Source organism: Prionailurus viverrinus, chromosome B1 (assembly GCF_022837055.1).
Source record: "Prionailurus viverrinus isolate Anna chromosome B1, UM_Priviv_1.0, whole genome shotgun sequence".
Lineage (NCBI taxonomy): Eukaryota > Metazoa > Chordata > Mammalia > Carnivora > Felidae > Prionailurus > Prionailurus viverrinus.
The window spans coordinates 405,879-431,616 of NC_062564.1; the positions used below are offsets into that span (position 1 = coordinate 405,879).

At 46.5% G+C, this 25,738-nt stretch overlaps 1 long non-coding RNA gene and 1 pseudogene across 1 annotated transcript; one reads left to right on the top strand and one right to left on the bottom strand.

Annotated features, from left to right (window-relative positions):
- Window positions 1–5,808: 5,808 nt before the first annotated feature.
- Window positions 5,809–13,050, top strand: LOC125163251 (uncharacterized). The gene is made up of 3 exons (XR_007151359.1): window positions 5,809–5,964; window positions 8,306–8,362; window positions 9,570–13,050. It is a non-coding gene; the product is annotated as an uncharacterized LOC125163251 (long non-coding RNA).
- Window positions 13,051–15,858: 2,808 nt separating this feature from the next.
- LOC125163764 (ubiquitin carboxyl-terminal hydrolase 17-like protein 6) lies at window positions 15,859–17,689 on the bottom strand (annotated as a pseudogene).
- Window positions 17,690–25,738: the final 8,049 nt, after the last annotated feature.

Below are 25,738 nucleotides of genomic sequence, written 5' to 3' on the forward strand. Positions count from 1 at the left end.
AAAATTACATGAAAAATGAGCCAAGGAGGAAAACCAATTGACAGGGACATGTCTATGAAACACAGCTGTATTAGCAACATTTATTTAGTAATCAGTGAGATATAAATAAGACCCATATTTTTCCTTATATACATAAAAATAAAGAATGTAATATTGAGTCCTGTTTACAGTCGAGTAAAAAGCCCACATTGTGGTTGTTAAGAACATCACTGCAACTCTAAGCAGGGGCGGTCTTGCCAGAATCTATCAAAACATGAATGCACCGTACTTCAAACCAGCTTGCCCAAAGCATAGAAGCATGCACACATCTTCAGAGAAGTCATCATGCTCAGAGGCAACAACTAGAAGATCCTTTACAAATCCACGAATGTCTCTTTGGAATGCAGGTGTTGTGAGCTATTTTTTAAAAACACCTACTCTAAGACATTTAAGTTGTTTCCATTTTTAAAAAGAAATTGTGGAATAAAACCCATCCCATCATGTGGATTAAATGCAACCTTGACTTTCATAGTCAGTTTCTACATTCTCCCAATTCATTCCAAATAATTACTATTTTGAGGCTACACCCACACTGACTCACTTTGCTAACGTCGGAATGCATTATAAAGTCAAGGAGCTCAGGTTTTCCATTATCAATCTTATTTTTTTAGGATTCTCCAGCAATTCCTGCACATTAATAAACAACTTATCTGTGCAGTTTTTTTAATCCTTATTCATAGATACATCCTAAAGCCCTTCCACTGATTCACCCTCAAATGGAGATACTTTCCAAAGTTTGATGTCAATGGTTCATAGTGAGATGGAATCTATCTGGAGATGGAAGAGGGCTCAGAAAACACCATGAATGATTGAAAGCAAATGTTGTTAGGTAGGATACCTGAGAATTGAAGATTAGTAGGTCCTAAAAAAGCATTTCAGGAGGGAGAGAACATATCAGCAGAGAATATATTTTTTTCCTAAGAAAGAGGCTTTCTTTTTTTTTTTTTTAACATTTATTTACTTTTGAGACAGAGAGAGACAGAGCATGAACGGGGGAGGGTCAGAGAGAGGGAGACACAGAATCTGAAACAGGCTCCAGGCTCTGAGCTGTCAGCACAGAGCCCGACACGGGGCTCGAACTCACGGACCGTGAGATCATGACCTGAGCCTAAGTCGGCCGCTTAACCGACTGAGCCACCCAGGTGCCCCAGAAAGAGGCATTCTTGACTCCTGCTCATCTTCCTTCTTGTCTGAGCTTCCTTCTCAGGCAAGATCACTCTTAACTCATTACTGAGTGTTGAGACTATGCCTTTAAGGTCTTGGAATCAATATGCCCCTTCTTGTGCCTCAAGCACACACATAACGGAGGAATTCACCATCGGATGTGCAGTCCTCTGCTTTCCACTGAAACACTGGGACATCCTCCACAGGAACTCCTATGTGGACAATAATCTTCAACATGGAGAACTAAAGTTAGTTGTTTATGTTCATTTGTTCAGAAAGGCTTCCTACCCTAGTTAAATCCACATGTCACTTGGCAACAGTAGGTACATAACAGGAACTGACTTTCACATGAAATCAGACACTAAAGACACTTCTAATACATGCTGAGCTTAGGATCTCCAGGTGAGGATGGGCAGAGATTTTAATTTCTCCATTTCAGGGCTTCCAAGTGTCCCACCCATTCCAGGCTCTTCAATCCCTTTCAGCACTTTTCTTTTCCTTGCCCAAGCCCAGTTCACATTGCCAGATGCCCCTCTCCTTGGGACAGACACTTGCATTCTGTGCTTAAAAAGTCTTGGTCCTCTCCTACCCAACTGCCTTGGAACATTGTTCACAGGTGTTGGGACATGCAAGAAGGTCAGTAGAAGCCAGCAGAATGCAACCAGCACTACCCTAACAGGAATAATGTGACCTGAATGCCACGGGGACAGGCTCTCTCTTCTCACCCCTACTTCCAAAGATTACTCCTTACTCTTACTCCTCAGCAAAAGCAGCTTCTCTTTCATGGTTTTAATCATAATGATGTCAAGTATTTCTTTTTTCTAAAACAACATATTAAAGCATCAGAACATATGAAGTTAAAAACTAATTCTTAGCATTGGAAATCATAAAGGATAGCCACCAAAGTAAATAGATCTACAAGAGGTATTCTTGAACAGATGGGCTTTGATAGAACAAAACATAGGTATAATTGAGACCATCCTTTACATTTGCTGAGAAAGGACAAAGGGAGCATATACTTAGTTGAAAACTTTAATTCACAGCCCACAAATTTAAGAGATCACATAAAGGGGGGAAGGAGTTAAGCTGGTGGAGAAGTAGGGAGACCCTGGGTTTTCCTCATCCCTCAAACACAGTTCTGTTGAGGTCTGATCACTTGGACCACCCAGTAAATACATTTGCAGTCTGGCTTATCTCCATAGTTGAGGGAGATGGCATGGCACGTGTGAAGTGCATAGATGGGAATAGGGGGAGAGAAAACCTGCGGTGTCACAGAGGGAGGGAACACTCTGTAAGGAGAGACAAAAGGGACAGAAAGAGAGAGGGGCTAAAAAATGCAGTATCAAGTTAGCACAAGAAGGAAACCTCTCTGCACCATGGAATGGGGAGCAAAAAGTGCTGAGCATCCCAGGTTTTTTTTTTTTTTTTTTTCCAAACTGTGCTTGGAGCTCAAATTCGAAGGTTTTGGAAGTGAGCAACATTCTCCAGAGCATAGCTGTGCTGTGCACTCCTGCAGAGAAGGGAGCTGGCCCCAGAGCATATAGCATGGTGTAGAGATATCCAGGTGTACACTAGGAGAAAATGGTCCCCTTCCTGGAGTATTTTGTGAAGAGGGTTTTTTGCCTCCGTAAGGAAAAAAGACCCTGCAGGTGCCAGCCAAAGGCCTTTCATCAAGCATCATGGAGAGGCTCTAAGGTGGAGGAGGGGAGTGGATCCACGCAAGTGCCAGGTACTTTAAGACTGGGTTTTGAACCCAGCCATACACCAAAGAAAAAGATGGAGCACAGTTGTGGCACAAGAACAAACAATCCTAAAATTTGTATGCAACCAGGAAAGACCCCAAATAGCCAAAGTAATGTGGAAAAAGAAAACCAAAGCTGGAGGTACCACAATTCTGGACTTCAAGCTATGTTACAAAGCTGTAGTCATCAAGACTGAATGAAACTGGTGCAAAAACAGACATGGATCAATGGAACAGAATAGAGAACCCACAAATGGACCTACAGCTATATGGTCAACTATCATCAATAAAGCAGGAAAGAATAAAAAAAGACAATTTCTTCAGCAAATGGTGTTGGGAAGACTGGACAGCAACATGCAGAAGAATGAAACTGGACCACTTTCTTACACCATACACAAAAACAAATTCAAAATGGATGACAGACCTAACTGTGAGACAGGAAAACATCAAAATTCTAGAGGAGAAAACAGGCAGCAACCTCTTTGACCTCAGCCCCAGCAATTTCTTTCCTAGACATGTCTCTGGAGACAAGGGAAACAAAAGCAAAAATGAACTATAGGGACCTCAACAAGATCAAAATCTTCTGCACAGCAAAGGAAACAATCAGCAAAACTAGAAGGCAACCAACGCAATGGGAGAAGATATTTGCAAATGAGTTAGTACCCAAATCTATAAAGAACATATCGGGGCGCCTGGGTGGCCCAGTCGGTTAAGCGTCCGACTTCAGCCAGGTCACAATCTTGCGGTCCGTGAGTTCGAGCCCCGCGTCGGGCTCTGGGCTGATGGCTCAGAGCCTGGAGCCTGTTTCTGATTCTGTGTCTCCCTCTCTCTCTGACCCTCCCCCGTTCATGCTCTGTCTCTCTCTATCTCAAAAATAAATAAAAACTTAAAAAAAATTTAGAACATATCAAACACAACACCTCCAAAACAAATAATCCAGTTAAAAATGGGCAGAAGACATGAATAGACATTTCTCCAAAGAAGACATACAGCTGGCCAACAGACACATGAAAAGATGCTCAATATCACTCATTATCAGGAAAATACGAATCAAAACCACAGTGATACCACCTCACACGTATCAGAATGGCTACATTAACAGTTCAAGAAACCACAAAAGTTGGTTAGAATGTGGAGAAAGGGGAACACTTTTGCACCTTTGGTAGGAATGCAAACTGGTGCAGCCACTCTGGAGAACGATATGGAGGTTCCGCACAAAATTAATATAGAACTACCTTATGACCCACCAATTCCACTACTCGGTACTTATCCAAAGGATACAAAAATGCTGATTTGAAGGGGCACATGCACCCCAAAGTTTATAGCAGTCCTAACAGCAATAGCCAAAGTATGGAAAGAGGCATAATGTCCATCAACTGACAAACGGATAAAGAAGATGTGGTAGATACATACAATGGAATACTGCTCAGCCATCAAAAAGAATCTTGCCATTTGCAACAATGTGGATGGAGTTAGAATGTATTATGCAAAGGGAAATAAGTCAAAGAAAGACAAATATTATATGACTCCACTCACATGTGGAATTTAAGAAACAAAACAGGTGAACATAGAAGAAGAAAGGAAAAATAAGAAAAACAGAGAGGGAGGCAACCATAAGAAACTCCTAAATTAAGAGAACAAACTGAAGTCTGCTGGAGGGGAGGTGGGAGGAGGGATGGGATACATGGATGGGCATTAAGGAGGACAATTGTTGGGATGAGGACTGGGTGTTATATGTAAGAGAGTAATCAATGGATTCTACTCCTGAAGCCAAGGCTACAATGTATGTTAATGAACTTGAATTTAAATCAATATATATATTTTTAAAAAGGCCACGTGAAGGAAATTTATTATACAAGCTGGTTAAACAGAATTTTGACTGTTTATACAAAAATAAAAACTAGGGGCACCTGGCTGGCCGCGTCAGTTATGCTTCCAACTCTTGATTTCAGCTCAGGTCACAACCTCGCCATCGTGGGATGAAGCCTCAGTTCGGGCTCTGCACTGAGCCTGGAACCTGCTTGAGATTCTCTCTCTCCCTCGCTCTCTGCCTGTCCCTTGTGCACGAAAGCGCTCTCTCTCACACAAAAATAAATACAGCTAAAAATATAAAAGCCACTATCCTTAACGCATGCACATTGAAACGGTGTAAAATTAAGTTCCAAAGAATATTTTCACCATAAAGAGCAGGTAACTGTTGACGCCTCACACCTGAGTATGACACAGTCAATGTGGAAGGTGAAAAACCGTCAAGATGTTGGTACCTATCTTCCTTTCCTTCCGTCTCCCCTTCTCCTAGTCTCCCCACTCCGTGACTACACTAACGCCCTTTCCTTCTGTTCTCACTGGACCCACTGCTTCTTGCTCACTTCACCTGTCCCTTGCTATCCAAGTGTGCTGTCAAGACCAGGGGACCAGCATGCTCTGCAGGCTGCCGCCCCTCATTACCCCCACGCCGTCCATCCTCCCTTCCCCGTGCACACCACCGCGTTGACACCGGTGACCCTTCACACCTCTTCGCCCCGGCCCCGGCCCAGACCCCGCGCGCGCCCACACCTATGTGCACAGGGACCTGTCCCCCCTCTTCACCCCTTCTCCCACCGGGTCTCCCCCACCCACCGACACCCGCATTCACAGGGACCCGTCACCCCTCGTCACTCCCGCCCCCGCCGGGTTCCCCGCCCTCAGGTTCACAGGGGCCCATCACCCCTCCTCACCCCCTCCCCCATCCCTCCTCCCTTTCCAGCGCGCGCCACCACACTCACAGGGACGGTCACCCCTCTATACCCCCTCCCCCGCCCGCTCCCCTCAGTCCCGCTCCCACCCCCGCGTTCATAGGGACACAATCAAGACAGTCCCCCGAGGGGAGCGTTCCCGGCCGGAACGTAAACACACCCTAGCAGGCATAAGCAGCGGCAAGGCATCCGGGACCCTCGCCTCTCCCAGCCCAGGACTCAGGCGGGATGGGGCCGCCAAGCGCGGAGCTCAGCCAGAGGCTACAAGCTCACACTCGCGAGCAGGTGCGGTCTTGCCAGAGAGCGCCTCCGGGTCGCGGGGTCGCGGGGTCGCGGGGTCGCGGGGTCGCGGGGTCGCGGGGTCGCGGGGTCGCGGGGTCGCGGGGTCGCGGGGTCGCGGGGTCGCGGGGCTTGGTGAGCTGGGGGGGCGGGGCCAGTGTGTGCGCTCTCGGCACTTGCTTCCGCTCCGGGCGCGGCGTTTCCGGTCCGTCCCGTCCCGTCCCGCGCGGGGAGTCTCGGGGCGTCCACGCAGGTGTGCCGGGCCGCTTCTGTTCTGCAAGTTAAGTACTTCAGCTACTTTCAAGTCAAAGCATGCAGTTGGGAGGACACGTGATACGGGCTGAGATGTTTCTTTCTCAACCGCTTGGAAAGGGCTTATGTCACAAACTGCTTTTTCTAAGTGTTTGCTGCGAGTGGGTTGAGAGCAGCTGGGTTTGGTAGCCGGGGACCCTGGAGGGCGGGGGCGTCGAGCGGATGAGAGAAGGGGGGCTGTGGTGGCGTGGGACCCTGGAGGGCGGGGGCGTCGAGCGGATGAGAGAAGGGGGGCTGTGGGGGCCGGGGACCCGGGTGGCTGGGGACGTGGAGCAGGAGAAGCAGGGGTTCTTGGTGGCTCGGGACCCCGGTGGACAGCGGCATCCAGCAGGAAGAGCGTAAAGGGCTGTCGGTTGTGGCCTGGGCCACGGGGGCACCAGGGGTAGAACAGGGGGACATTGGTGGCTGCAGCCAGTGGGCGAGGGGATGGAGCAGGTAGAGCGGGGGTGGGGGGGGGGGAAGCCAGCTTGTGAGCACACCCGCCCCTCCCCCCCCCCCCCCCCCCCCCCCAACAACCCTCCCGGCAGCCCAGGCTGAGAGACTGTGGAACCAGACTCCATGTGCACGCAGGAGGCAGAGGCACTGCCCGGGGCTCCTACATGGCCTGGAACTCCTTTCTTCTTTACATTTGCTTTATCCTGTTTAGAATTTGTACAGGTGATGGGGTGCTTGGGTGGCTCAGTTGGTTAAGCTTCAGCCTCTTGATTTCAGCTGATAATCATGATCTCTCCGTTTGTGGGTTCGATACCCTCATGGAGCTCTGTGCTGATAGTGCGGAGTCTGGTTGAGATTCTCTCTCTCTCTCTCTCTCTCTCTCTCTCTCTCTCTCCTTCTCTCTCCCCCGCTCTCTCCCTCTCTCCCTCTCCCCATCCTCCTCTCCTTCTCCCTCTCCCCCTGCCCCACTTGTGTGTGCACACACATAGCTAAAAATACACTTAAAAAAAAGAAAAAATGTATTGAAAACGAACTTGTCCAGATGACTTATGAATTCTAAATGAGGAATGATGATGGCATTCCACAATTTGCTTGAACCGTTCTAAAGTATTTTAATCTTTTCACATCTTTGCTCCCATTATTATAATTTGAAATATATGAGATATTTATGATTTTTTTCTCTATTTCTGAATATTGTGTGTCTCGTATGGAGACGTTTAAAGTATGTATTTTTCAGGAAATAAGTCACTCTGTTGTTAACTAAGGAAACATTAGCTTTTCAGTAGTTCCAGGCATAGTTGTTATGGATGTCTATTCTTTTACATGAGCATTTCAAGGTTTTTTTGTTTTTTGTTTTTAAACTTTTTTCAATGTTTATTCATTTCTGAGGCAGAGAGAGACAGAGCATGAGTGGGGGAAGGGCAGAGAGAGAGGGAGACACGGAATCGGAAGCAGGCTCCAGGCTCCGAGCTGTCAGCACAGAGTCCGACACCCGGCTGGAAGTCACAACCGTGAGATCATGACCTGAGCCGAAGCCGGACGCTTAACCGACTGAGCCACCCAGGCGCCCCTTCAAGTTTTTTTTTTTAATGTTTATTTATTTTTGAAAAAGAGAGAGGCAGAGTGTGAGTGGGGGAGGGGCAGAGAGAGAGAGGGAGACGCAGAATCCAAAGCAGGCTCCAGGCTCTGAGCTGTCAGCACAGAGCCGGATGCGGGGCTCGAACCTATGAGTCGTGAGATCATGACCTGAGCTGAAGTCAGACGCTTAACCGACTGAGCCAACCAGACCCTAAAATGCTTTAACTCCAGTGGTCGTTAAAAGATTCCAGAAGGGAGAGGAATTTCCTGTGCTTTTCCAGGCCCTTTCATTATTGCCCGAAATGAAGAGCCATGCTACTTTGCTTTTGCGAAAAGCTGCGAAACAGTAATGAGGCAGGATTTAGACGACGAGAGCACGGTCTGGCACGAAAAATAAACAGCCCGTGACCCAAGCAACGCGGGGACTGGACCATTGCATGGGTTACAGTGGATTTGGGGCTGGTCCAGCCTTGGGTTTCTTTCCTTTGCCCGTGTTTTTCACGGACGTTTTCTTGCTCTACAGGAGGCAGCCTGCACGTGATGGACAAAATTCCCGTCCAAAGACCAAAGCACCTTTGAGGTAAGTGCTAGACAGGGAGGAAGGAGAAGTTACTTGCTCTTCAGAAGGAAATCCTTGTCATCCAGAGCCATACAACTTTTCTTGATGCTCGTTAGGGATTTTCCAAAGTTAGAAAATATAGACAGCATGCGTGTGCTGCAGTATTTTCACCACCAACTCCAGTGGCTCTCACATTTTGCTGCCCGTAACCATCATGTGGAGACTTCAAACCTCAAGGCCCAGGCCTCAAAACAAACCAACAAACAAACCAACAAGAAATGATTGGTATCTTTAGGGCAGTGGCTAGGGAACAAAAAGTTTTAAAACCCAACAGAGAAAAACTGCCAGTCGGTTTGCACACAGTGCTTTTCACAATTTAATATACGTAAGATCCACTTAGGGATATTGTTTATATGCGTATCTTGATGCATTGGGGCTGAATTGTGCCTAAGGTTTAGTGTTTTTAATAAGACACAGGTCCTACCAAGCTCCTTTTTATTCTCAGATAAATAAACTTTGATGAATGAAAATGATTTACAAAATGATCTCCAATGCTTCAAAGTTAAAATACTTGTACAGTGTATCATATTTGTAAGAATTTTATTGATAGTGAAATAACTTTTAAAAGACACAGTTTCAATGGTGGTTAATAATCAAACTGTACCAGACAGTGGAGTATTCCCCACCATGGTTTCCACTGAAACACTTCAGCAGAGTCAAAAACTCTTGTCTCTGGAGAGGACACTGCTGAAAAGACGCACACCATATAGATGGGTCCTTTTCCCAGATTGTATCAAAATTTAATCATTTGCAGACCACATGCAGGTGAATTTCATAGTATTCTCTTTACATTACACTTTAAAACCTACTCACACAACTTGACTCTTTTTTTTTTTTTTTTTTTTAAATTTTTGGGACAGAGAGAGACAGAGCTTGAACGGGGGAGGGGCAGAGAGAGAGGGAGACACAGAATCGGAAACAGGCTCCAGGCTCCGAGCCATCAGCCCAGAGCCCGATGCGGGGCTCGAACCCACGGACCGCGAGATCGTGACCTGGCTGAAGTCGGACGCTTAACCGACTGCGCCACCCAGGCGCCCCTTGACTCATTTTTAATAAAATTCATTAATTTAAAAATAATTTATATGCCAGTTTAATAAGTTCCGTTTACATACATACAATTTAAGTTTACGTGACTAAACATGCAGTGTCTGTGTGTGTGTCCCCCAAGCATTATCTGCAGTATTCCGCCATTTGCACACATACCGCAGCTGAGGAAGCACTGAACAACCAGAAACAGCTGTTCGTATATCTTCCTCCTGTCAACTCGCTCACAGTCCCCTCAAGTCACTCGCTCCCAGTCCTTCTCAGAGAGGAGACCAGAGGTCTTCACAGAGGACCCTCGAGGGGACAGAGGGACAGTGTCTGCAAACAAGAAACTGAGGGCTCCTGCTTCCCAGGAGGATGGAATGAGAGCCGCCATTGAATCTGGAGCTCCATCAACCATTGTCTTAACCAGTGAAGACCATGCTGAGGGACGGCCAAGAACATGGCTGGGTGGTGAATGAGGAGGAGGCACGGTACAGGTATAGACAGCATTCAAGGGGAGGCCTTGTTGCCTGGAGGCCAGAGGTCAGTGGTCAGGACCTGGGCTGGTGTCTTCCTGGTCAAGTGGGGTGTTGCTTTTGGTCCAAGTCCGTTTGTAGTGGACAGAAACTGGAGAGTCTGGACAGCCTCCAGATCAGGTCTCTGAGTGCTCTCCTGGGTGATCTGGCATGGGATGTGTCTTAGTTTATTTGGGGGCTTTAGGCGCGTCTGGACGGGCATCTGGTCAGATCTCTTGCCGGATGCCTCGAGGCTGAGCTTAAGAGTCCTGGCCCCGTATACATGCAGCAGGATGTGAGTTCAGTGTTGAGGGCATATTATGACACTTGATTTGTGTCTGTTGGGTTAGGACTGGCTCAGGCTATGTGGTTTAGAGGCAGCCAGGGGAACGTCACGGGAGCAAACTTGAGGCCTGTTGTGTGTCAGCATGATGATGAGGGCAAGATCCTGGCCAAAGTGCTTGGATGCTGGCAGAAGGGCATCGGTGACAGCCACTTCCTGTCTTATTTTTTTGTCCCTGAAGTGAGGTGAAGCTCAGTTCAGGTTTTTTGATGGGAGACCCTGTAGGGCGCATGGGTCTCATACCAGGTTTCTTTCCCGGCAGCTGACTTGTGAGAATAGGGCCCAGGGTAGATGTCTTCTTGGTTGCGTAGACAAGCACAGGCCTGTTTGGATGCTGTGGGAGAAGACCCCACACGTACACACAAACGTGTATGTACCTATGTATGTGTGTACGTATGTGTGTACACACACACAGTCGACCCTTGAACAACACAGGTTTGAATTGCATGGGACCACTTACCTGTGGCTTTTTTTCAATACAGTAAAACGTTATAAATGTATTTTCCTTATATTTTCTCAATATCAATTTCTTTTCTCTAGCTTACTTCGTTGTAAAAATACAGTGTGTAACACACATACCCTACAGATACGTGATCACTGACCGATTATGTTATCGGGAAGGCTTCCAGGCAACACTAGGCTATTAGTGGCTCAGTTCTGGGGAAGTCAAAAGTTCTACTCGGATTTCCAACTGGTGGTCTATGTGTTAATTAGCTTGACTGTGGGAATCCATCAGAGTATATATGTATGTATATCAAAGAATCATGTTGTAGATAGATTTTAACATGATATGGGGGAACTTGGCCAGGGTGTGCCCTTTCACTGCGCATTTACGTGGGGATCCTGGGCTTGTGGCCTGGGAAGAAGCGGTGCTCCATGAGAGGGACCCTGCAGAGAAGTGGGCTGGTTATGGGCAGAATGTGTCCTGGTCTTGTCCATGTCTGTAGGCTCTGTAGAGAATATCTGGACTACCTCGTATCAGTAGTCTGGTTTACTCTCCATTTCTGTTCCTTAGCACGTTTGCTACCGGTTTATGAGTATTATTATTAACCATACCAACTTCCCCCTTGTTTATTTTTATATTGTCTCTTTCTGTGTCATTATTTTATCCTCTTTATTATTTTCTTCCTTCTGTATTATTCCAGCGTTTGTATTTTTTTTTTTCTTACTTCCTCAGAAGGAAACCAACATGACGGATCTGAGTCTTGCCTGTATTCAGCCGTGTCCATGTCAGTCTCTAAATGGACGCCTGAGCACTGATTTAGTTGAGTCCTATGTCTTCCCTCTTGTCTCCTCAAATCCTGTGCTGTCGGCCGTGTGTGCCCTCCGGGGCCTCCACCCCATGTGCCCGCAGCCCACATCTGTTCTCCAGGATCGCCACGCCATGTCCTCCTCTGTGTATTTACAACCCGTGTGCCGGTGACCCATGTCTGTCGTCGTGTTTTTCTAATCCCTCTGCCAGCAGTTCTTGACAGTCTCAAAAGTCTGCGTTCCCTGTGCCTGCACCCTCTGCCAGCCCACGTGATGCTTCATCCCTTTTCACAGTCCCATCATGGAACTCATTTCACCGTCTCTTCATCCCCACGGCCCAGGACAGTTCATGTGTTTCTCCTGGCAGGAGCTGAGCTGACCTTGGGGAGAGACATCTGAGTTGCCAGGTGTCAGAGTAGCAGACAAAGCATCAAGTCAAAAATGAAAGAGTTAAGCCTATAATGACTTATTGTGGTGGCACAAGCAAGAGCCTTAGCCGCAGAAGTTCTGACTCCCCCACCCCCCACCCCGTTCTATTCCTCATCACCTGGGATGTTGTACAGATCACGGATCGGGTGAACACAAATGTGGGCTTGGTCTCACTGTTGAGGAAACCCCAAACAAAAGGTGGGGCATTTTCACAGACCCTTGGGCTGGAGGGAGAGTGACAAGTGCTAGGGGCAGGAAAGCACTGGGCACTGTGTCAGAGTTGGACAAGCGTTTTCAGGGTTTTCCCGTCTTCTCCCCCGGGGAGGGGATCTCAGCAGAATCAACTGGAGAGGAGCTCATCCCCAGACGCAGGTGAAGAGAAGCATGTGTGTTGTAGGAGATGTTGTCCTTCCCTGAGGTTTCTTATGCTGAGATCCAAGCACTTGCCAAGCACCAGATTCCTGAGTGGCACCATCATTTAGTTATGAATGGAGAAATGGGATCACACAAAGAACTTTCGGAGAATTGGTCCACAGTGACCACCCGCCATCTGCCCCACCTCCTTGGAGGTTCACGTCAGCCTTCCCTCGGATACGGATTTCTGGATTTCCTGAGTCTAATGAAAAAGGAGAGTCATTCACACAGACACGGGACTCCTTCATGTGCCTTCTTCTCCCAGGAGGCGTGAGGGGGAGTCATAACCACCAGGTCAAACAGAGTCCTCACCCTGTGTGACCTCTCCTTCCTGCCTGTCCTGCACACTCTCCCGAGGACCCAACCCCAGGAGGGCACCCTCAGGCAAGGCAAGTGAGGTGGTCTTGATCGACTCATTGGGGAGACTTCCATGAAGCCTGTCACAATGTACTCCGGAAGCAAAGTCACACAAAGTCCTAACCCCGACGGACACCAGAATCGATGCTATGGCAACACCCTCTGTGGCACACAGAGTTGCATGTGGAAAAGGAAGTATGCTTGTCTCTCAAAAATATGAATTTCTGGGGTGCCTGAGTGGCTCGGTCAGTTAAGCGTCCGACTTCGACTCAGGTCATGATCTCGAGGTTTGTGAGTTTGAGCCCCGTGTAGGGCTGTGTGCAGGCAGCTCAGAGCCTGGAGCCTGCTTCGGATTCTGCGTGTCTCTCCTCTGCCCCTCCCCTGTTCGTGCTCTGTCTCTCTCTGTCTCTCAAAAATAAATGGGAAAGAAAATTAAAAACAACATCTGAATTTCCCATTTGACACAAGAGGAAGCCATTTTCAAGTACAAATTTACTTCCAAAAACCTAGGTTCTCCTCTACTCAATTGGAAGCTTCCCAACTGAGGGTCTGAACTGTTTTTACTTAATGTTTTCTTCTCAGGGCCCCACTCTGAACCCACAAGGATCTTAACTTCCAGTAAACAAGCTAATACTTGAGGCTTTCAGTCCCCACAGTGAAACTGAGCTGGATGCTGTCACTGCTCCTTCATGACTCCACACAAATCAGACTCTGGGGTTCCGTTCCCCAGAGCACTCAGCAGCTCAGTGTTCTCTACGTTAGCTCAAAGTCCAGGGTCCAGCATGGCCAAAATTAGGAGTTACGAGGAGGAAATCCTGGGCCCACTGGACCTTCTGTAAATGTTCATGGTACCCTTTATGCCCCAGAGAATGCCCAGGCTGCAGTGCAAGGCATGGAGACTCAGACCTGCCAGGCTGAGCAACTGCCCAATGTCAGGTCCTCCTGGAAGCCTATGTAATGCCTGTGCTGGCCAGTGACGCCCCCTTCTGGTCAGAGAGCACCGTGCAACACTCTGTCTTGTGACCTCCCCTGTGAGTTGCAAAGCCAGGTGTGTGGACTTCCTCGGGTGTGGGTGGAACACATGGCAGAAGGTCAGCCAGGAGGAGCTGGCCATAGTCGTCCTGGGAGCTCAAAGGATGCTTATGGATGCTATCATGAGATCCAGCTCAAAGTGTGTGTGTGTGTGTGTGTGTGTGTGTGTGTGTGTGTGTGTGTGTGTGTGATGCAGATGTCAATCCAGGAAGAGAAGGTTGGATACCAAAATCACAGGTTGACCTAGAGTGGTTATTTTTCTGAGGCTTTTCCCTTTATGGCTGTGGTGCACATACACTACTATTTGCATTTTACCTAAGATTCTGCCTAATTAAGAATCAAATGAAAAGTAAAAATGGATTTCATTGGTTAAAGTCATTCAGGCTCTAACATCTATTTAGCCCAGTTGAACTCTTTTAATTAAAGAGTGAAGTGGCATCACTCATATGTGAAATAAAAAACAAAACAGAAGAACATAGGGGAAAGGAAAGAAAAAGTAAGATAAAATCAGAGAGGGAGGCAAGCCATCGGAGACTCTTTTTGTGTTTTCTTTTTAATTTTTAATGTTTATTTTTGAGAGAGAGAGAGAGAGAGAGCGTGAGCAGAGGAGGGGAGACACAGAATCTGAGCAGGCTCCAGGCTCTGAGCTGCCAGCACAGAGCCCTATGCGGGGCTCGAACTCATGAACCCCAAGATCATGACCTGAGTCAAAGTCAGACGCTTAACTGATTGAGCCACCCAGGCGCCCCTGGAGACTCTTAACTATAGAGAACAAACTGAGGGTTGCTAGAGGGGAAATGGGTGTGGGGATGGGGTAAGTGGATGATGAGCTTTCTGGAGGGCATTTGTGGGGATTAGCACTAGGTGTTACATGTAACCAGTGAATCACTAAATTCTACTCCCGAAACCAGGACTACACTAATTCTTAACTAACTTGGACTTAAAATTTTAAAATATAAAAAAGAAAAAAGGGTATCTTTTTACCTCTGTCAGCTATGATATTTGAGAATCTAGAATTAAATATGATTTCCTGTACAAAGTTCAACTGCTGACATTAGTTTCTAATAAATGTGACATCTCTATGTTTAACACGGACTGAAAAAAGCAAGTGTTTACCTTTCAATGCCCTTGTCAAATGACCAGATTGCTCCTACGTGGTCCCACTCACATAGGAGGAATTTAAGGATCATGCACTAATTTCCCATTCAACAACGTATTTAGTCATTCTCTCTCCCAAGAAATAGAATCATGACTTAGAACATCCATCCATACCCTGACCTTAAATACCACATCGCTGCCTAGGTGTCCATTTGGGACTGTTTTTCTGAGGTGTTCAACTGAGGACTGAGATTGTAATGGAACCGACCGGAAATCCTCGTGCCTCCTCCCATGTGTAGGAGATTGTCAGATGGGGGGTGGTAGCAAACTCAGCAGGACAAGATACAGCTGCTTGGTGGCTGAGCGATTACAGGTGGGAGAAGGTTCCTTTCCACCATCTTCTCTGCAGGCTCATGGGAGGGTGATTGTTAAGGGAGCCTCATTTAATCAACACGAGCCAATAAGGCTTCACCCACTTATCTCCTGAAAAATAAGCATTTATTTGCTGTTTACCATTTCCAAGCAATCAGCCAATGTTCACGTTGACATGTGTAGACTTTACAGAATACATATTATTTATGCAAGTAAAAACTTTGCACAATTAACCAATTGCTGTTTACTTCTGTTCCTCCCCTTTGACACAAAAACTTCCTGAAAAGTCTGTCTGCCTTCAGTTGGAGCTGTAGTTCATCCAGTTTCTTGGTCGTTTGTCATTTCTCTGTGTGGAAGCACTGAGTTTGTTTCAAACTCCTTCTTCTGTTGGTGCATGTTTGGATATTTCCAAACACATCTTTACCTAGCGTCCACACGTGAATATCTTTGGGCAAACGTACTTTAGAAATAAACAGAGAGTAAGGGATGGGATGATAGGACCGTGAGTATCAGGCATTTTCACAGAGACTCCAGGTGCTCAGCCTTGTTTCCACCCTTCATGCCCGACTGGCCACCTCCTCTGGCCCTTTCAGGCTCCGATAGCCCCCCAGTGCTCCTTGGTGCTGACGGAGGAGAGAAATCCTCCAAATATCCAGTAACAAACCTAAAACTCTCCAAGAACATCATCGTACACAGCCAGCCTTATAGCTCAGTATTCTCCAGGTCAAGTTGAATGCCATATGTCATGAACACAGCTAGATAGATGGGCCCTCCACATGTCCAGATCACACATAATGTCCTACAAGGGGCCGTGAGTGAATGTTTGTGGCTGAGTGTGTATGTGTGCAGGTGTGTGCATTAAAGCCTGCACTCAGATCCCTGGACTGCTTCCCAAGACCTCTGTCCCTTCTTGTTCTTCCTCTTGGTAGCTCTGGCTCTGCCTGTGAGACAAGGGACTTTGCCGATGTTTGTTGCCCTCTGAGGTGGGATGTCCCTGGCTAAGTTGTTGAGCCGGTAGATGTTTTGTTCAGGATGATCCTTTTCCATCTCCTCTCTGTATTTGGACTGGTGAATTAGGACTGCATGGGCGGGAAGAACAAATTCTGTTTTCCTGAGGTTGAATTCAGACTTGGGATGGTGGCGTTCTTGGAAGACTCTCCACTGGTCTAACGTGATTGGTTGCACTGGTGTCTCTTCCACGTGGTCCTCCAAGTCTGGAACTTTGATGCTGGGGTCCGTGTGAGCCCCCCCTCACCCCCCCTTGGGCCACAGCCACGTCTGCATGGTCAGCCTGGAGTGATGTGGTCTCCCCACTGGCTGGTTCACTCCCATGGTCTCTTTCCAATTCACTCGTCTGGGTGTCAAAGAAGACATAGGCATGTTGGCTCAGGGCAGAAGTCACATCACTGGTGTCATCCATTTTGTACCACTGGCCATTCCCAGCTTTGATGTAACAGAAGTGATGTCCGCTGTGACATTTCCTCCCCGGATGCACCTGCGCGGCATAGAGCAGGTAAATTATCAATCCCGCCTTCTGCTCAGACACGCACTGTCGCAGGTCAAGGCGCTCAGGATATTGCACTTGCTTAGCCAGTTTGCTGCCTGTGGAACCTGAGAATTATTTCAATACCAGCATTAGGTCCTTGGGGCAAGTGTACAAAGTTAACGTCTTGGAAGCAGATACCTTGTCTAGGCAAGTACTACAATGATAGGCATTTTCACCATCCAACTCTTCAGGCTTCACCAACTGGAGCAAAGCTTGGCTCACACTGTGAGCTGCCCTGCCATCCAGGTCAGGGTCCAAAGTGCTGGAAACACCAGGGCAGTGGAGACACTGGACCAGTGCCCTCCAAAGATTTGCCAGATGAGGGTGAGGTCCTCATACAGAGAGGCTCTTGAAGTCTTGTCCTCACGCAAACGCGCTTGCTGCGTTGGATCCAGAGTGAATATCAGACACTCATGGGTATCTTCCTACTTGTGTGTGTGTGTGTGGAAGGCAGCCAGCAGTTCTGGCGGGGTCGGATCACATCTCCAGGGCGGCAGAAGGCCCGGGTCACGTGAGCCTGCAGAGCACACAGCACGCAGAATGGCTGCCTCCCACAGCTTCGGGAGTGCTCCTGGGACAGCATGTAGCTGGCGAGGGGTGGTGTGTACGTCAGACACTGCAGCGCCGCATTCGCATAGCACGTGTTCCCCAGGTTCTGCAGTCCAGCCCCAACCACAGAAGGTCTCCTCCAACTCACAGGTTTCTTTGCGGGGGGGCAGACCTATTGACATGGGAGCCCAACCGTTAGGCAGGTTGCAGAGTGTCTGCGATGATGGTGATGACTTCTGAGGTAGAGTGGGTCCCCTGTGGACTTCAGCACCACCTATATTTGACCAGCAAGATTTGAGTTTGGGAAAGACATTGAACTGAAACTCTTCTTGGCAGTAGGACAAAACAGCCCTCATGTCTCCAGAAAGAGCTTTCATAGGGTCTCCCATGTGGAGCCTCACGTTGCAGAGCGATGCTTGTCTCAGGAGACCTGTCTCAGAATGATAGCTGTGGCCCTCTCCCCAGCCCTTTTATTGCTCGCCCCACCCACACGACTAGGAACACGTCATCCAATCAGCCACAGGCTCGAGGTGGGACTAAGGGTTTTAGGGTGTGGTCCCTCTTCTGCAGAGAGACCACTCAGCCCAGCCTGTCTCCTTCCCCTGCCTCCCTCAATGGATAGACACACATTTCAGCACTTTCTCCACCTCCCTCATTTCCACTGCTCCCTTTCTGGACAGACTGACTTGAGAGTTTCCAACTTCCCCGTGGAAATCCTTTTTGAGTGTCCACTTTGCTTTCAGAGTGAGTCAAGTGAGTCAAGCACTGATGGATATTATTTTTCCTAGGATGTGGACGATCATTTTGCAAATGGAGCTCGGGTGTCATGTAGGAGGACTTCTTCCCCACCAGCCAGAATGCATGTGGCACCAGCAAATTATTTGGGGATGATTACTCTCCATGACTGTGCTTCTAAACTTCCTGAACTCTCTCCATATGGTCCGTATATACAACTATCATGAAGGTTTTTGTAAACATATTTGTCTATCAAGGTGTGGCCTAGAAATGCTAACAAGAGACATCCTGTGGCTGGTTTCATGCTTTGTAAAATCTTTTTTTTTTTTTTTTTTTTTTTTTTTTTTTTTTTTTTAGCTCCCTTCCCAATATGAGTACATATCCTATATCCATCGTTTATTTGCCAAATTTTAACTGGTGCTACTGGGACATTACACTGCAAGGTAGTTTTAGGTTCACTTGTTTCAGGACACGTTTGTTGTGGATTTGTGACATTGATACACAGTTGGAGGTTGGAATTTGGAAATGCAGGGAACAGTGCACCCTCATTTAAGATGTGGCTTTAATGTGTCAGTTTCTCTCACTCAACCAGGTATCAGAACGGCAGGGTCCACCGAAATTGTGTTTTTCCCCCTCTATTGTTTGTTTGTTTTTATTTTTGTACTGTTTATTGAGAGAGAGAGAGAGAGAGAGAGAGAGAGAGAGCCCACGTGGGCAAGCCGAGGAGGGGCAGAGAAGAAAGAGAGAGAATCCCAAGCAAGCTCCATGCTGTTAGTGCAGAGCCCAACGTGGGGTTCAAACTGATAAACTGTGAAAACATGACCTAAGCTGAAATCAAAAGAGTTGGATGCTTAATTGACTGAGCCCTCCAGGCTCCCCTTGTTTGTTTGCTTTTTGACTTCAAGTTTTTATTTAAATTCTAGTTACTTAACGTGTAGGGTGAGATTGGTCTCAGGATTAGAATTTAGTGATTCATCACTTACATACAACAACCAGTGCTCATCACAAGCGCCCTCCATAATTTCCATCACCCATCTAGCCCACCGCCCCCCCCCCCCCCGCTCACCTGCCCTCCATCAGTTAAGTTTGTTCCCTGTAGTTAAGAGCCTCTTAAGGTTTGCTTCTCTGTGTGTGTGTCTCTCTCTCTGTGTCTCTCTGTCTCTGTCTCTCTCTCTCTCATCCTCTCATCCCTTCCCCTGTGTTCTTCTGTTTGGTTTATTAAATTCGATATATTTTTGAGTGGACAAGAGAATTCTTTCACACATGTTACGATGATCAGGTCCTTTTAGAAAATGAGTAATGCTAGTGCACCATGTAATTTGCAATGACCAAAAAAACAAAAAAAAAATCATATCTGGAAGTCATAACACTTGGGAAGAGGAGCTACAGCTTAAAAAGAGAAGACACCAAAGTCTGTTTCTCCTCTTTGGTAAATAGAGGCCAAGAAATATAGGAGCACTTTGCCTGGCCCTTGTCACTGACTTGGCTTCAGAGGGAATGTGGCCTGAATAGCATCTTGATTGTGACTTCTCATCTCCAGACTGTGAGAGAATAATGTTCTCTCCTTTGAAGCCACCAAGTTTTTGGTAATTGCTTATACAACCTCTGGAGATCAATAAGATGTCTTAACCGGAATACCCTTCATGATATTTCATTTTTGTAATTGAAAGAGTTCAAATTGACTAAATGGATTTTGGATCTTGAAGACTTAATCAAAAGAAATTAGTTTTGCTTTTTATTTTATCTAAATTGAGGAGAATCTTAGGGAAAATGCCCACAGAGCAGTGGACATTAGCCATAAAGGAAATAGCTTCAGAAATATCCACAAATATAAGTCAACCTGTAGAAATATTGGTATCCAACCTTCTCTTCCTGAGTTGACATCGGCATCACACACACACACACACACACACACACACACACACACACACTTAAGTGAACTAAACCTCATGTTCCCAGATGGCAGAACAGCATGGAAGTTCTCGGCTTCTCTCATCCCTGAAATGCAGCTAGGTCAGCACCAAACCATTTTGGGCACATAGGTAATTGATCTGAGGATTAACACAATAATCTGCACAACTTGAGCCACACAACTTGGCGGGTACATGGTGTGAGAGGTGAACTGGGGGAGAGAGAAGCCACGGAGGGTCGGGAGCTGTTTTTGTGGAGAGAGGACAGAGAAGGGGCGGGGGATGGGGGGAATGTAGAGGGAAAGCACTCCACCCAAAAGTAGCTAGAGAGAAAGAGTAGAAACACCCACCAGTGACTGAACAAGAAAAGGAGAAAGGAGAGGGTTTTAATACCATTACGACTCTATAAACAGGGGTGTGCAGAGTCTGAGGTTTCAGAGGTCAGTGCCTGGCCATGCTCTGGTGGGGAGGAGGGGCGAATCCCCAGGAACAGGCAGTTGGCTCCAAGGAGTCTGTGGGCCACAAGGGGAGAAGTAGTTCCCCTGCTTGGAGGGCATGTGGTAGAGGCCATATGGCTTCCCCACAGGCAAAGATCCCAGTGAGCCCCGGAGAACAGCCACATTTGCTGGTATTAGAACAAAAATGCCAGAGTTCAGTAAAACCTGGTGCGGGCTGTGTGTTGTGAATTGCCATAATCTCTGAACCTCTGCTGCTGTGCGATTGCATGAACTTTTTCTGGGGCAAGCAGGCACCTGGCCACAGTCTCTGAACCTCTGCTGCAGCGGAATCACACGAATGTTGTCTGTGGCAAGGTGGCACCTGACCATTGCTCAGCAAGACCCTGCCCCAGAGAGCCAGAGTGGGTCCAAGCTGCAGGGGTCTCAGGAGTTAAGGGTTTGGAAACACAGCCTCATCTGAGGTACAACTCAGGAGGGAGGTCCTGCCTGGCAGGCTGACAGCTTGGACACGGGCAGTATAGAAGCAGGGAGAGGACGGAAGCTGGAGACAGAGAAGGGGTGCTTGACTGAGGGTCGGTGAAAACGTAGAGTTCCTGTGCCAGAAACTAGGAGGCTGGGTGAAGCCATTTACACCTCTCCTGTGCATGTGCATACATGCGCACACGCACCACACGGATCCGCAGCAGTAAGCTAAGCAGCGCCTCCTAGTGGAGAACGGAGCAGTTGCACCGAGCCCCGCCAAACTGCACCAACCAAGCCCTGGAGGACCACCAGAAGTCACTCCTGCTGCTTAGTGTAGGGACTATAGAGTGCTTCGTAGTTTGAGTGAGGAAACTAGGGGAAACGTGAGGTAACTTCATTCGGGTTTTATTCTGTTTACTGGTCCGTCTATTTGTGGGATTTTTTTCCTGCTTTTTTTTTTTAAATTTTTTTTTCAACGTTTTTTATTTATTTTTGGGACAGAGAGAGACAGAGCATGAACGGGGGAGGGGCAGAGAGAGAGGGAGACACAGAATCGGAAACAGGCTCCAGGCTCTGAGCTGTCAGCCCAGAGCCCGACGCGGGGCTCGAACTCACGGACCGCGAGATCGTGACCTGGCTGAAGTCGGACGCTCAACCGACTGCGCCACCCAGGCGCCCCTTCCTGCTTTTGTTTACTTGCTATTTTTTTTCTCCCTTTTCTTTTTCTTGGATAAAGCAAGAGAAAACTTCTTTTCATTTTTCTTTAAATTTTTCTTGAAATTCTTTTTACTATGCTTTTTCATTTTTTGGTAATTTTTTCTCTTTCTTCATTTCATTTTATTCTATTTTATATCCTTTTTGTTGTTTTTAAACTTTTTCTTACTTTTTTTTTCTTTCCCTTTTATCTCTATTTTGTCAAGCTTCTTTCAGCAACCAGACCAAACACACCTAGGGTCTAGATTCCTTTACTTGATTTTTTGTGTTGTTTTTAATTTTTAACTTTTCCATTTTATTAATTCTTTTTCTTCCTGCAAAATGACAAACGAAGGAATTCACCCCAAAAGAAAGAGGAAGAAATGACAGCCAGAGGCTTAATCAATACAGACATAAGCAAAATGTCTGAACTAGAATATAGAACCACGATAATAAGAATACTAGCTGGGCTGAAAAAAAGCATAGAATCCTTTTCTGCAGGGATAAAAGAAGTAAAAGCTAGTAAGGACGATATTAAAAATGCTATAACCGTGGGGCACCTGGGTTGCTCAGTGGGCAGCTCAGGTCATGATCCCACGGTTCATGAGTTGGAGCCCCGCGTTGGGCTCTGTGCTGACAGCTCACAGCCTGGAGCATGCTTTGGATTCTGTATGTCCCTCTCTCTCTACCCGCCCCCCACCCCCGCTCATGCTCTGTCTCTCTGTGTCTCTCAATAATAAGTAAATTGTTAAAAAAAATTTTTTTACAGGAGTAACACCCAAATCATAGGAGTCCCCGATGATGAAGAGAGAGAATAAGGGGTAGTAGGTTTTTGTGAGCAAATTATAGCAGAAAACATTCCTAATCTGGGGAAAGACCTATCAAAATCCAAGAAGCACAGAAACTCCCATTAGATTCAACAAAAACCGACCATGACCAAGGCGTATCATAGTCAAATTCACATAATATACAGACAAGGAAAGAGTGATGAAAGCAGCAAGGGGAAAAAAGTCCTTAACTGTGGGGAATAAGCTTAGGAATTCCCTGAGCTTACACCAGTGGGTTAACAAGGCATAAAGAAATAGAAAGCCACAGGATGAACGCCTCCGAGATTAGGTAAACAAGATTAGGTAAACAGGACAAAGGCCCCCAGTATAGGACAAAGGTGTAGGAATAGGAAATCTCAAGATGAAAACATCCAAGATTAGGTAAATAAGATTAGGTATTCAGGGTGGAAGCGCCCCCTGATCTAGTACAATAGCAGAAAGCTGCTTTCACATGAAGGAAGGAAGGAAGGAAGGAGGGAAGGAGGGAAGGAGGGAAGGAAGGAGGGAAGGAAGGAAGGAGGGAGGGAAGGAGGGAAGGAAAGCAAGGACAAAAAGAGGAAAACAGGACTTTAGACCACAGAAGGGCAAAATTGCCCAGAGCTGAGCTAATTAGCAAAAGAAAGATGCCTTGTTGGCCCTGAGGTAGCATGCTCTGTCTTTCTTATCCCCTAGGCCAGTTTAGGTAAACAGAGGTGGTGCCTCACGTCTGCTGTAAACAACCTTCTGGCCAGTGCCAGGATTTTGTTTTGTATTGACCCAAACCCCTAACAGCACATATCTTCAAAATCCCCTTTCCCTCACACCCATGAGTTAATGTTCACGATTGCATTGTCCCTTTGTGCACATCCATCATGCTTGTAAGCCTCTGATCCTGACAACAATGGAGCAAGGACCCTTACTCGGGGCTCTTGTCTCCTCCCAGACATTAGCCTCTCTCTCATTGTAATCCTGCATCCGCTCTCTTTCTGGACAAGAGAGAACTCCAGACCCAGAGTCTATGACACTTAACCTCTATGGGAAGACAGATCAGGTTCTCAACAGACCTATTCACAGAAACTTGGCAGGCCAGAAAGGGGTGGCAGGACATATTCAACGTGCGGCATCAGAAAAATATGGAGCCAAGAATCCTTTATCCAGCAAGGCTGTCATCCAAAATAGAAGGGAGATAGAATTTCCCAAACAAAAAATAAAAGAGTTCATGACCACTAAACCAGCCCTGCAAGAAATTTTAAGGGGAACTCTCTGAGGGGAGAAAAGATGAAGCAAAACAAAATAGACCAAAAGTAACAAAGACTGGAAAGGACCAGAGAACATCACCAGAAACTCCAAACTCTACAGGCAACACAATGGCAATAGATTCATATCTTTCAGTAGTCACTAAATGTCAATGAACTAAACGCTCCAATCAGAAGAAATGGGGTATCAGAATGGATAAGAAAACAAGATCCATCTATAGGCTGCTTACAAGAGATCCATTTTATTTTTTTTTCAATTTTTTAAATGTTTATTTATTTTTGCCAGAGAGAGAGAGAGAGAGAGAGAGAGAGACAGAGCATGAGCGGGGGAGGGGCAGAGAGAGCGAGGGAGACACAGAATCCGAAGCAGGCTCCAAGCTCTGAGCTGTCAGCACAGAGCCCGACACAGGGCTCGAACTCACAGACCACGAGATCATGATCTGAGCCGAATTCGGACGCTCACCTGACTGAGCCACCCAGGTGCCACAGAAGAGATCCATTTTAGACCTAAAGCCACCTTCAGATGGAAAGTAAGGGGATCGAGAGCCATCTATCATGCTAATGGTCTCCAAAGGAACCCAGAGTAGCCGTACTTATAGCAGACAAACTAGATTTTAAAATAAAGACTGTAACAAGACATGAAGAAGGGCATTATATCAAGGTGAAGGTGCCTATCCACCAAGAAGATCTCACAATTGTAAACATTTATACCGCCAGTTTGGGAGCACCCAAGTATATAAATCAAATAATCACAAGCACAATGAAACTCACTGATAATAACGCCATAATAGTAGGGGACTTCAACACCCCACTTACAACAACGGACAGATCATCTAAGCAGAAAATCAACAAGGAAACAATATCTTTGAATGACACATGGGACCGGATGTACTTAACAGATATATGCAGAACATTTCATCCTAAAGCAGCAGAATATACGTTCTTCTCCAGTGCACATGGAACATTCTCCAGAAGACATCACATACTGGGACACAAATCAGCCCTCAACAAGTACAAAGAGATCGGGATCATATGGTATGTATTTTCAGATCACAATGATATGAAACTTGAAATCAACCACAAGAAAACATTTGGAGAGGCCACAAATACTCGGAGATTAATGAACATCCTACTGAAGAATGAATGGGTTAACCAAGAAATTAAAGAGGGGATTAAAAAGTACATGGAAGCCAGGGTGTCTGGGTGGCTCAGTCCATTACGTGACCGTCTCAGGTCCGTGAGTTTGAGCCCTGTGTCGGGCTTGGTGCTGATAGCTCAGAGCCTGGACCCTGCTTGGGATTCTGTCTCCCCCTCTGCCTCTGCCCCTCTCCCACTCGCACTCTCTCTCTCTCAAAAATAAGCAAACATTTTTAAAAAGTACATGGAAGCCAATGAAAATTATAACACGACAGCCCAAAACCTCTGGGATGCAGCAAAGGCAGTCATAAGAGGTAAGTATACAGCAATCCAGGCCTTCCTAAAGAAGGAAGAAAGGTCTCAGCTACACAATCTAATCTGCCACCTTAAAGAGCTGGAAAAAGAACAGCAAACAAAGCCCCAAACCAGCAGAAGATGGGAAAGAATACAGATTAGAGCAGAAATCAATGATATCGAGGAAAAAAAAAAAACGAAAACAGATAAAATAAAACCCAGTAGAACGGATCGATGAAACCAGGAGCTGGTTTTTTGAAAGAATTAACAAATTGACAAACCCGTAGCCAGATCGATCAAAAAGAATAAGGACCCAAATAAATAAAATCTCGAGTGAAAGAGGAGAGATCACAACCAACACTGCAGAAATACAAACAAAAGTAAGAGAATATCATGAGCAGTTATATGCCAGTAAATTGGGCAATCCAGAAGAAGTGGACAAATTCCTAGGAATATCTAAGTGACCAACACTGAAACAGAAAGAAATAGAAAGTTTGAACAGACCCATAACCAGTAATGAAATTGAATTAGTAATCAAAAATCTCCCAGAAATCGAGTCCAGGGCCAGATGGCTTTCCAAGGGAATTCTACCAAACATTTAAAGAAGAGTTAACCCTTATTCTTTTGAAGCTGTTCCAACAAATAGAAATGGAA